The following is a 13,703-nucleotide window of genomic DNA, read 5'->3' as shown; positions in this document are numbered from 1 at the left end:
AAAATCTAATTTAGAACTGATAGATAATAGAAAAAAAAACTAAATATGAAGACAAAAATTTGACCTGAGCAAATGTTATGAAATAGGAAGTATAAAATATTTTTTCAATTTTGTGATTGACTAGATTCACCTATTATCTTGATTATAACGCTCTGAGGTCTATATCTGATATGGACCGTGGACGTATGGTGGAAAATCGGAAGTTTCAAAGGCGGTATATTTGTATAAATGCACATCTAGAACATATTAGGAACTCTAGTGAATCACTATTTTGGGTTTTTTTATTAATTAGCTTCTGGTATGATTTATTCGATTGATTTGTTAATCTACGCGCTATATTTTGAAATATCACTAGATTTAGGAAAAATCAGTAGTTATAGAACAAAAATCACTAGCTAGAAGAAAATCACAAGAAATAGTGATAAATCACTAGGGGTGGCAACTCTAGATACGGTCCCCTCAACACCTGGAGAAATAACAGTAACTTATGGAGTTTGTCCATTGTTTACATATAGTATTTATTATTAGCATATATAAGGAAATTTTTTGAGAGGGGGATTTTCTAAGGGTGACTATTCTACGTAAGGGGGAAGGGATTTCCTGACCTACATTGAAAACCGGTCAGAAAGTAAACAAAGAAATGAAGTTTGTTTCAATGGAAGTAGAGAGGAACATTAAAACTTAAAACTAACAGAAAGTATTCTTTACATGGGGGGTTGTCCCCTTCTCAATCCCTCGCCTTATACGCTAAGGTTTGACTTTTTTATCCCAATGCTGTAAGAACGACTGCTGAAACACAAGGGTCATCGATTTAGAGTAAGAAGCTTTTCTAAATCAGAGGCAACGCTGTAGCGTTGCCTATAGTAAAGGCAATACGGCTCCAATGTTTTATTATTTATTATTATTTATTTTTTTTTTCCCAGGGGCACTTCATATGGAAGGGGTCGTCGTAGAAGTTTCAAAGGGGGCTAATTCGATTGAAAATTGAGAGTTCTAGTGCCCTTTTTAATAGTCAAAAATGATTGGAGGGCAACTAGCCCCTCCCCAGGCCGATCATTTTCCCAAACACATCCAATCAAAATTTTGATATAGCCATTTTGTTTAGCGTAGTTGATTTCCACATAGAAAATATATTTTTGAGGAGGAAACTCCCCCACAACCCTCAGGGCAAGGGTTTTAAGTTATGCCCTGGGGGCATATAAGGTTTTTATAGAAGGCATTGTCGTAGAAACTTCAAAAAGGCTCATTCGATTGGAAATTAAAGGGCTAGTGCCCTTTTTAATAGTCGAAAGTGATTGGAGTGCAACTAGGCCCCCCCCCCTACGCGCATCATTTCCCCAAACAAATCCAATCAAAACTTTGAGATAGCAATTTGGCTCAGCGTAATTGATTTCCACATAGAAAATATGTTTTTGAGGAGGACACTCCCCCAGAACCCTCTGAGCATGGGTTTTAAGTTATGCCCTGGGGGCATATAAGGTTTTTATAGAAGGCGTTGTCGTAGAAAGTTCAAAAAAAGCTCATTCGATTGGAAATTCAAAGGTATTGTGCCCTTTTAATAGTCAAAAGTGATTGTAGGGTAACTAGCCCCCCCCCTTACGCCCAGCATTTCCCAAAACACATCCAATCAAAATTTTGAGATAGCCATTTTTGTTCAGCGTAGTTGATTTCCTGATTGAAAATATATTTTTGAGGAGGACACTCCCCCACAACCCTCAGGGCAAGGGTTTTAAGTTATGCCCTGGGGGCATATACGGTTTGTACAGAAGGCGTTGTCGTAGAAACTTCATAAAACGCTCTTTCGATTGGAAATTAAAGGGCTAGTGCCCTTTTTAATAGTAGAAAGTGATTGGAGGGCAACTAGCCACCCCCCCACGCCCATCATTTCCTCAAACACATCCAATCAAACTTTTGAGACAGCCATTTTGTTCAGTGTAGTTGATTTCGAGATAAAAAATATGTTTTTGAGCAGGACACTCCCCCACAACTCTCAGGGCAAGAGTTTTAAGTTATGCCTTGGGGGCGTATAAGGTTTTTATAGAAGGCGTTGTCGTAGAAAATTCAATAAAGGCTCATTCGATTGGAAGTTCAAAGGGCTAGTGCCCTTTTTAATAGTCGAATGTGATTGGAGGACAACTAGCCCCCCCACGTCCATCATTCCCCCAAACATATCCAATCAAAATTTTGAGATAGCCATTTTGTTCAGTGTAGTTAATTTCCAGATAGAAAACAAATTTGCGAGGTCAACACTCCCCCACAACCCTCAGATCAAGGGTTATAAGTTAGTGTCTGGGGGCACATTCTGTTTTTGTAGAAGACAATTTTGTAAACGCTTCGAAATAGGCGACATTGTTTGTAATTTTTAAGTGCTAGTGCCCTGTGCATTAGTCAAGGGTGATTTGAGGGCAACTAACCCCCCTCTCACGCCCACCTTTCCCCCAAACACATCCAATCAAAATTTTAAGACAGTCATTTTATTAAACGTAGTTTTAAGTTCTGGAAATTACGTCTTTGAGGATTACAACTCCCCCACAGCCTTCAGGGCAAGGGTTGTAATTTAAGGATTCTCCGAATTCTTCATATTATTTCTTATGGAAGGAATGATTGTCTAGTCTGTAGACATAGCTCACGTGATGTGATTATGTAAGTCGAAGATAATGTACGAAGAGCCAAAAGAGATTAGAGTACAGACTGTCCCTCCCTTTCCTTCCCTTCCTATCCGCAACCGATAAAAATTTTGAGACAGACAGTCTGTTAAAATACTTCAAAGTTCTTATAACAAAAACCTCCGGTGTCGACACAGCCCACCAGGGCCCAGGGGTAGGCGTTGTAAGTTATTCCCTGGGGCATAACTTACTAAGAGGGGCTTATAACTTATGGAAAGGGGTTTTGTATGGGAAGAACACATAGGAAATCTATTATAATTATCCAATTATAAGGTTAAAATACATACTCTGTGACAGATGCGAAATTGCTTTGGCACACAAATTCCTATTAAGATCAATTCCAAACAGTCGTGATCCCTTTGTGTCAGCAAGTGAAATGGTCTAAACCCCCTTATTGGAGCTATTTTTTCAATCCATTCATTGTTGTCAATCGCTATCCACAAGTTATGCAAGCTGTCTATTGTTCATATATAAGGTTTTTATCAAAGAGGTAATCGTAGAGAGGTAATCGTGCCCTGTTGGGGGCACCAAAGAGGTGCCTCCTTATTTAACTGTAAAAACCTAAGGCCTTCTGCGTCATTGGTGCTTCACTGAAAACGAATTACTCGTATATTACAAATTTATTATTTTCCAGTTCTTACAGCATTGAAAATGAAAATAAAAATTACAGTGAAAAAAAAAATCTTGAACTGATGGATCTTTCAACAATTAATGCCATTATGTATTTAATATTCAATTTGATTTTGTTTATACTTTCCAAGACTGTTCAAGACTCATATAGTTTTGCCATTTTTTTTTAACTCTGCCATTTTTTGTATATAATCGTGTTAGTTTGTTATGAAAACGTTCTATGGCTTCTAGGCCTTTCTATTTGAGCGGAAAACTGCACCTCAGACTTTGTGGAACATGCATTTTCTTGCATGAAACATCAAAATATAATAAAATGTCAAGTCTCGGAGTGTTCCACCGCTCGCAAGCAAGTGCCATTGGTATTTTTTCAAACCGCATGGTCAATTTAGGGGGTGAAGGGTAGGCTAATTCTCGTAGCAGCCCCATTCCGTCGTGGTATGGTTCACATTTTCAACACCTGGCGTCCGGACTATCATATAATCTACCAAGCATACAACTACCCCAAATCAGTATCAATAAATAGATGAAATTCAAAACGAACAAAAATTAAAATAAATATTAGAGTCAAACTCAAAACGAGCATAAATTAATGTGAGTAGGGTTCAAAACCCCTATGCTTTCTAAAAGCCAGAATATAAATTGTACTTTACCGAAAAAATAATTCAAATGAGTATACTGAAAAAAAATGTGCATTGTCAATTTAATATACATATGCTGATATTTATTCCCTAAAATCTTAATTAATTTTTGATTTCTTAAAGTTACAAAAGTGAAAACATTTCAAAGAATTGTTTTCAGTAAAGCACCAATGACGCAGTAGGTTTTAGGCTTCTGCAGTGAGGCGATACCCAAACTCTTGTTTGTAGTTAACTTTATTCGATTCAAACTTGATTTGCATATTCAATTTAAGTTTCACTTGTTTTAAGATTTATTTATTCATTTACATTAATATATGTTGTATGTTTGTTAGCATTGATTGTTTATTTAACTTCTGCTCGTTTTAAGTTTCATTTATACTTCAATAGCAAAATATTTTTTTCATTTTTAAATTTAATTTTAATGTTCAATGTAAGCATCACTCGCTTTAAAATCTATTTCTTAATTTGGATTATTATTTGTGGTGTGTGTTTTGCTACGACTGTTTATCTAATTTTTGTTCTTTGAGAGTTTCATTTAGTCTTTAATAGTAATTTCTACTTTTGAATTTGACTTTTAACAGGTTTTTGTATCTCCTGAGCTTAAGTTTAAAATGGCCTTTACTTTTCTTTGAAAAACTTATTTTTCGGAAAGTTTTTTTTAATTATTCACTAAAAAGGTTTATGTCTATGATTGAGGACGGTGGAACCCCCTTAAATGCGGAATTATTTTCGTCTGTTTTAAGTTTTAATGTTCTCCTTACTTTTAGTTGGAAATTTTTTTTTCTATTTAATCTACTTGCTAAAGTACGTTAAAGTAGCAGTTGTAAATCATAGTTATTTTTTCATCTAAATTTTTTTCTTCGAGATTAGAAAATGACAAGTCAAATAAATTTACATTTTGACAATCATTGAAGCAAAACAACTTCTCCCCATCTGAGTGTGTCTAATTTATCAGCTTTTGAAATAGAAGGGGAGTGAGAAATTGAAAAGTTTGAAAGTTCAGCTGCACCTTCTTAATGGGGCGAATGAAATAAGCGGAATTTCATTGAGTTTAGTGACAAGTGAAAGTTTAACCCATATGAATAATTAGAAAGATTAAGTGGCTTTTTATATATCAAGTTGCAAGGGTGCAACATTATCTTAACAAAGATTATGAGATTTGGCGTGACATTTACAAATACGATTCACTCCAAATTCTTTTTGGTAAAAATTTTCAGTTTTGTTGCTTGAACACTTTTTAAGTTTCAAAATTCTTAAGCGTCCTGGTGTTGCTGAATATTATGGAAAGATAATGTTATTAGGTCATACACAGATTATTTAGTGACTAAAGCTACCGACTATGATAATGAAATAAAATGGGTGGAAAATGTGGGGATTTTAAGGAGGGGGCTGTGACTGAGTATGAAGGTTCGCAATTGGCGTATGCATCTAAGTAAATAAAACGAAAAATAAAAGGGAAGTAATTGAATTTAAATTTAATTCATAGAATTATGACTATGCACAAGTCTCAAGAAAAGATTGCGCAACTGGGTAAATAGGTTTTATGGGGGCCCAGCTGCTTTCCTATCTTTGCTAATAAATCAAAGCTGGTGACAATTCCTTTCTAATTTCGCCAGAGACAATTCAAAAGACAGCCCTTATCTGCTTTTTTTTACATTAACATAATAGCAGGGAATTTCACTATCCGGATTTCCGCATAGTAGACAGATAATAGAGAATATCAACAATAAATGTTGACAAGTATATATTTGAATTTTTCTTTTGGTATCACTAACATAAGGAAATTGCAGAGCCGATTCGATTGCTAAGCAATACAGAAATATTCGAACTGATTAAATTAATTCAAGTAATTATCGATTTTTTGTACTAATAATAGAAGAAAGAGAATTATGGCTAAAGACCGAATGATCAAAGAAAATTACTCTTCGAGAAATTAACTTTAGAATCTTGAAAAAAAAACACTAAAAATAATAAATAGCCCGGTAATATCTGACTTTTTAGCTAATAATGGTCTTCGGCAAAAGCCCTGGGCAGGACAGACTAGGTAAACAAGACTGAAAATGTCACGGTGTAGTGAAATGGCTGAGTGTCATCACTCCGTCATATGCTCATTTCTCCGTCCGTATCCTAGACGGAAAAACCCTGCCACTGCGGATAAGAGCAGCGTCGGGGTAGCATTCCGTGAGTTTGCCTAACCAGAAAACATGACTTCAAACAGCACTGCAAATTACCCTCGGAAAATGAAATCTCAAGAAGATTATAGCCCTGTAAAGAATATAGTGATGCAACGAATTTGAGTAATCGATACTTCTTCTATTTTTTTTATCTGTTTTTGGATTTTTTTTCTAAGGCTGTTTAACCTATTCCTTGCCATCATTGTATTTTTAAAATATTTATTTCTAAACCTCATTATAAGATTTATAGGCATTAATATATAATGGGTTATAGATATTTAGCCTGAGCAAGACGTCGAGACTATTGATTGAAGTGATTGACTAGGATAGACCAGCATGGATTGACAGCATTGGTTGACCAGCAGGTAACCAGTAAAAAGCATAGATTGATCAGGATGGGCTCAGAGCCCATTTATGTCCTGAATCAATTTGAATACGAGCCAAGTCCTTATTTGGTGCAAAAATATACTAAGTCCAAGCAACAGAAGTTTCCTGAAGCGGTTCAAAAAGATCCAAGCTCTGACTCAGTGTAAAAACAAGCTTAACACAAGCTACGGACTAACTCGGTGCGAAGCCAAATGTAGTCCTTACTCGTTGCAACACGAGCTAAGTCCTGACTCAGTGCCGAAAAAGCACATGGACTTAGAAAACCAGGTATATCTGATCTTTGTGTTTGCAACTACTTGCTTGTCAAATGTCCAGCAGACTCAAAGTAGCTGGGACTCAGAAGTGACGTGAACCTACGAAAAGCCGCCTTTTCTGTCTCCTTGGCCTAAGCTAACAGACCCAACAGTTTCAAGTGAATCAGTGCCCTCTTGTACTTTCATCCTCAAGTTACTTGTCCAATTAGTTTTAAATCGATCAAAGAAAAAAAAACAAAAAAAAACAGCCAACCTTTCAAGTGAAAAGTTGGTGGTAAAGGTGAAGTTGAAGAGGCTACAGGCCGACTTTAGTAGTATTGATACTATTGATAGTAATCATACGCCTGAGGGATGAACATATAGTGCAGTTTAACCGGTACATTGACTTACCAAGGACAGTCACCTATTACTATGAACGATACATGAGTTACCAGACGGGTTTCTCAGGCAACACCCATTTTTGGGGCTAATCAGAGAGAGCGGAGGCTACTCCATATAAGGTAAGTTGATTAGTAATTGGATTCAAACAAAAGGAGTGAATTTCATTGTAGTTCATGTAAGAGAATTGAATTCAGAGAGAGAATAGTTTATTTGAGACGATATTAGTAAAGATAATGAGTGGAACATTTACACTATTGGAGCTTGATGGTGGAACCGGTAGCAGCAATGATACAAGGGTGAGAGTACCAAACGTGACTGTGGAAATAACACGAGGATGTAGACTAAGCCTTGAATGGGACGATATGTATGCTAGATACGTGATATCATTGAGCAAATTTAAATTGGAGGAGCAATTATGATTTGCTGCGAAACTGAACATTGAGCATACAAATAGACTTCAGGCTGCATTAGATGCACTAGTGAAATATATTGATGAAAACAAATTGAATCAGTGATTATTATTGTTGTAATTATAGTCAATAAAATTTTTTCTAAATCGAAGATATTTTTCTTTCTATAGTAAGCTAGCGGATATTTTTTAGAGTAGAAAAAAGAATCCTGGTTAGTCTAATCTTGACTATGTAAGTGTTAGGACTCTAAAAATTGGATAGATTTAAGAAAGAGCGAACCACGGGGAATCTTGTGTTTATGAAAAAACATTGTATTCTAGATGATGATTTTCTGGAGTTATCTAATCAAAGGAAGATATTTTCTCAGGTAATGCTTATCGATATAATGAAAACTGATTCTCCGTCATTAGACTATTGCATGAAGCATTTACATCCTGTTCCAAAGGCATTTACACAATTTATTGACATATTAATCACAACATGACAAAATGATATCGTGGATATGCTTTTAAACACTAACTTAGAAATTTAAGACTTTTTTCGCGAGAAAGATGATTTTCAAGCATGATTTACTCCTCTCTCTCTCTATCCCACTCAATTTGTTGATCGTAGCTCAGTTTCATTTTAGCGGTGAGAGTGTCAACATATGAAAAAGTTGTTCCATACATGTCCACTATAAATGTATACACAGGGCAGCTGGTCATCATGTGAGAATTGTGCAATGTTTGATGAGTATTATGAAAAGTGTAGATTATACAACCCGCGTAAATTGCATAGAGGATATGCTGTACAAATTAAAGGTTGTAATTCCTATCTTGAAGGGGTGTGTGACTCTCATCCTAGAGGGCACCTATGCTCAAATTGCCACTAAGATAAATGTAATCAGTGAGAGAATACATATCTGGTATGATTGGAAAGAATCCTAAGCGTGATTTTAGTTTATTACTAAGAGATTGTTATCGTCGTGGTTTTAGATTGTTCTGGGAGGAGGAGTCAGGTCAGCGATTCAACTGCTGGAACAACAAAAGAATTTGGTTTCTACGTCATCGTTGTGAAGACAATGGCTACTATGATTATAAGCTCACTGATTTTTATTTGGCTGTGACAGAATGTGATTTGCCACTTGAGGACACAGTGTATGACATTGCTTCAAATAAGCAAATTGAAACATGCGAATTCTATTAAATGAATGAGAATAGTATCATTGACTATACAAAGAAATATGATAAGAGTGAAGTTACAGTCTACTGTAGAAAATGTGACCCTGACATTGCAGCACATCAGGATCAGTATACTGTGAATTGAGATAATGTATCTGCATTAGTTGCTCTCGCCAAATACCTAGTAGAAGATGAAATCTAAAGAGTAGAAAAGTTATTTTTGTCATGTATATACATTATTTTTATTAATAAACAATTTCACATACATTTTTAGAAGATTTTATTCGTAGGGTACTAAAATCAATATTAAACACGCTTGTAAGTATATTTTCCACTAGAAAGTCATTCAATCGAGGAAAGTCAACGTAAATGTTGAGAAACGGCTTGTAGGTATCGCCACGATATCTGAACATGAAAAAGAGTAGTGCGTGAAAGCCGCATGTCTTAGTCGTTAAATCCTGTACTTTCCTTTGATTTTGAATAATAGTTTTCCCACTGCTCTCAATAAAGTTGCTGATGTGTGGAGTGTAGAATTTATATTATAGGCCAAGAGGATAAAAAAATTCAATATTCTTCGCTGTCTGAAAGATGAATAGCCAATGGCCTGTCTTCAAAGTCGATGGACTGCTATTAACAATGATTAGGGTGCTGTTAACACTTGGAATTTTTTCAATGAAGTCCAATGGTATGTAATAGGACTTGTAATGGGACATGTATGGATCCATATTAAATACGCTGATTATTTGGTTTGTGTTCATGGTGCTAGGTCTAGTAGAATACTGCCGTCGCGTGTGATTTCCCAATAGGTTTCAGATTGACTCAATGATATGAGCGTGATACTCTCAGTCAAAGTATCGGCAAATATGCACTCTAAACGTACATTCCCCGTTCGTACTATGCTCATATCCTGGGTCCCCGAAAGGTTCAAAACAATTACACCATGATTTTTTCAAAACATTGAATCGATTATTCCATTTTCAAATAGTTGGGAGTCATGATCTAGGGATTGCATGGTCGACTCAGACAGAGTTCTATAGGATTTTTATCAAATGATAGAATGTACAGTGGAATACCATTCACTTTGCACACAAGGCTAGATAGACCAAAAAAATTAAAATCATGGGGGGATGCAGTCCAGGATCCAACGGCACTGGCACTCTTCACAAACGCCAAAGCGAGTTTTGATGGGATTTCTCTATTGATAAATGATTAATTGTTATAACTACGAGAGCCAGTGGCAATGTGACGTTGATTGGTGATCGCATGGGGGACAAGGAGTTTAATGTTGTTGCCATTGGCTCTTAGCTTTTCCATTGCCATTGCAACAGAACTCATAACCTGTTGTTTTCGAACATGAATAATTGCCGAAGTGATAATGACATTTGCATCGGGTGCTCCAGCACGTGTTTTTCTCAAAATGAAAATCGATGGTGCTACTTGCAACATTATGTCAATCTTGACATTGGGGGGTAACCATTGCGATGTATTGAATATCCCATGATTTAATTTCCCAACTAAATGATACTCCAGGGTCACTGCAGTTGTGGTCACTGGGTCAGTGCAGTGGGTCACAACAATAAATGTTGATGACAAATCAATGAAATAGTCCTCATTGCAAAATATCTGAAAGTGTATATTTTCTGAGAGGGGTTGTTGAGGATGAAATTGTTCATAGTAGCCATACTTGACATTGACTGCAACATTTTCAGCATTGAACAGATTCAATGAGGAACTGATTGATGGATGTTATTCCTTGTGGGGAACATAAGTCATCTTAAGAGAAGAAATCCTTCTTTGACCTAACAATATTTTTCTTTTCTCCTTATCGGTCTTCTTCGTTTTATTCCTCAAAGTCCTTGTTGATGTCCTTCGCTTCCCACCTGGGTAGAGACCCACGCATCCTTTTTAATCCCTTCCTATTTTGCTGAGATTTTAATTGCTCACCAACGGCTCTTGCGGAAGATCTGATATTTTCATTAACACTCTCGTTGAAATTTTTACCCGACCCCCAGTCCTGTAGTGTTGAGGCAGCAAAATTTGATGCAGCAGGTATAAGATATTTTCTGGCAAGGGGTAGGGCAGAATGAAATAGCCTAGCAAACCAGCTACCAAGACCATAGCCAGAAATTGTAGTACGCCCTTTGTGATTGTCCAATCCATGACCTATTTGACATGGACTCAGGGCACCAACATAGCAGTTTATATCAGGACAGACAAATCGAATTCTTCTATTATTCATCTTACGTAATGACAACGACGATGGGTCGAAAATGACATGTAATGATGGCTAAACCATTTGTTATCGCTAGAGCCTCCCCCAATTCACTTCTTAGTGTTAACTGACTGAGTTCAAAATATGAAGTGTTTACAGGAACATACTGAAGATGCCTTATATTATAGTAATGAACAAGTTCATGGGTTGTTTTTCGTTAGAGATCACATAGGAGGGGGAAATTTGAATTACCAACTCTCGAAATTTCCACAAAGGATGTATACAGAAATATACAAGAGTCCGAGGCGAAACCGGGTGGATAATCATCAAAAATAACCTGATCCATCCCGCTAACAGTGCCTGCGTTTTTCCCATTGATCATGTTCTGTTTAAAGCCAAGAACATCTCTCAGATTATCATTGAGATGAATCATTTCAGTGTCAACAGGTGAGGTAATGATGTTTATTTAATTTTTTTAGAATTTGCCTATTGCTAATAAGGCTTTTGGTGAAGTTTAATGTTTTGGAAAGTTGTATGGATGACTGTCAAACGATAAAAGTCCTTTACAATTTGTAACTATATCATAGATTAAATCAAGTAGATTATACCTCTTGCCCTGAATTATAATCCGTTTCCCATTGGCATCAACTTGAATATTATCTTAACCACTTTCCATTAGATATGCTAGGAGTCGTTTAATTTGTTCACAAAGTGAGAGAGGCATTAGATTTATAATGCTCAACACTATTGATTCCAATTCCTCCTTCTTTGATTGTGTTCATGCAGTGATAGCAAAAGAATCCTGAGGGGATGGTTCTTTTTTGAGATCAATGACACTGGCTCTTGCACGATAGGGCTTATATTTGTCCACTCGGCGAAGTGCATCTTGAAGTAAAAGCAGTTTTTTATCAAACTCAATATTCTTGTTGTCAATGAATTTACTCAGATTGTCCTCAAAGGGCTCCACGGGTGAGAGAGCGAGTTCTACTGGGATCGATTTATAGGGTTTATCCATATAGAGAAAACTATTTACATGTCCCGCGATTACCGGTAGCAAAAGTTTGAAGATACTTGTACATGTTTGAAGAAGACGTTTCCTTTTAAAATTCTTTCCTTTCTTTTTACAGGCCAATGTACGTACAATGGAATGTTGCTTTGCCTGTTGCTTAACTACTTCTGGCAGTTGAACATTGCCCTCGGTCAAATTTAAACAAAGTTCGGATATTAGTTTAATGAAATCATTGTCAATGCCATGTTTGAGTATGGCTTTCCTAAGAGGGTTTTTGAAGTGCTTAGAACGGAAAATAAATGTCTATTTTCATGTAGTTTCTTCAGTGTCATGATGGCAACTAATAGCTCTTTTTAATGTTCACGTGGAGATATACTGTAACCTCATTGTCAAAAATATCTGTGACTACAAGCAGATCCTCGGGTGTATTTTGATTAAGACCCAATAGAATGTAGCCGTAGGGTTTATTAGTTGCCTGATTGTACGCTGAAAGTAGAAATTTGGGTGCGCCGGGGTATGTTTGTTTTTTGACAGTTATTAGTGGGCTAGAATCACGAACGACTCTGTATATGATATAGTAGGTGCAGTTCAATGCAAGTGTTCGCATTCATTTGCTCTGATGAAAGAGATTGTGTAGAACTAGACTAATTGAAATCTGTTCATGATGAGAGCCAACAGTGAACAATTGTAGCATTTCATGGGACCATTGTTCAATGGATTCAGCTAAATCGTCAATAATCAACCAAGAGTTTGGTTCAATAATGTTGAAAACATCAGGTCCCTGTATGAATTATATCTGCACACCCGATGTAGCAATAGCTTTTATTTTATCGTATGACTCCCGCCAAATACTGTAGCAATAGTAGATTTTTTTCGGCTTTCCACCAAGATATTATTGCAATTCGTGATTATTTTAGTTAAGAGTGCCATTTTGCCTGACATCGATGATACGAACAGAAATGATCTAACTATTGTTTTAAATTGATACATGCTTCCTTCAAAAGTTAACCAATAAATGACCGTACACTATATATGTCTATTGACTAAATAGTTTCCCTAGTACTACTATTACTACTACTCTGTTCAAGAAAAATGAGAGCAAAATCAATAAAGAATCATATTTTCCTTTATTATATGCATAAAAGCAGCATTTTATAAATAATACATTAAACATGAAAAAAGCACATTAAACAAGAAAACTACACTTTTTTCTATTTATTTATAACAAAAATACAACATTTATTTTATATAAGCACTAGAAAAAACACTTTAATAAATACACTTTTTTTAAATTTATTTATAATAAAAAATACAACATTTAATGAACAATACACTTAAAATAATATCAAATTTTTATTTACAACACTTTTAATTTGAAATGGGGTCCCCCCTGGGGGTGGCTGCTGTGGCAGCCAAAGGTCGATGGCGGCCGCTGCGGTGGCTGGGAAGCGCCAAGGGGGCCCGCTGCGGCGGGCCAAGGCCGGAGGGGGGGGCATTAAATAAATTTAAAGAGCGGAATTTATGAAGAAGTAACTGCTCTGCCTTGCACATATTGAAAATTGTTTAATAAAAAGAAAACAAAGAATTTAAAACAGCCATCACCAGCCACCCACCCACCCACCGTGTACCATTAAAGAATTTAAGTTAATTTTTTCAGACCAAGTCGTTTTCTATGCTCTACACATTCAAATCGGTCTGAGATTAGATAGTGACCGTGTGGTAGTACCTTCACACCATCCTCAAGTACATAGACTTTGTCTGATATGGCCTACATGGCGTTTT

The 13,703-nt window shown here is 36.2% G+C and overlaps 1 protein-coding gene across 2 annotated transcripts in view; it reads left to right on the top strand.

Annotated features, from left to right (window-relative positions):
* The window catches only part of LOC148954039 (roundabout homolog 2-like), a 386,920-nt gene that overhangs the window by 316,396 nt on the left and 56,821 nt on the right, over positions 1–13,703 (top strand). The window lies entirely within an intron of this gene.

Source organism: Artemia sp. Qi Xiang Cuo, chromosome 3 (assembly GCF_049724085.1).
Source record: "Artemia sp. Qi Xiang Cuo chromosome 3, ASM4972408v1, whole genome shotgun sequence".
Taxonomy (NCBI): Eukaryota; Metazoa; Arthropoda; class Branchiopoda; order Anostraca; family Artemiidae; genus Artemia; species Artemia sp. Qi Xiang Cuo.
Note: the sequence above shows the minus strand (reverse complement) of the source record. Positions and strands in the feature narration are given on the sequence as shown.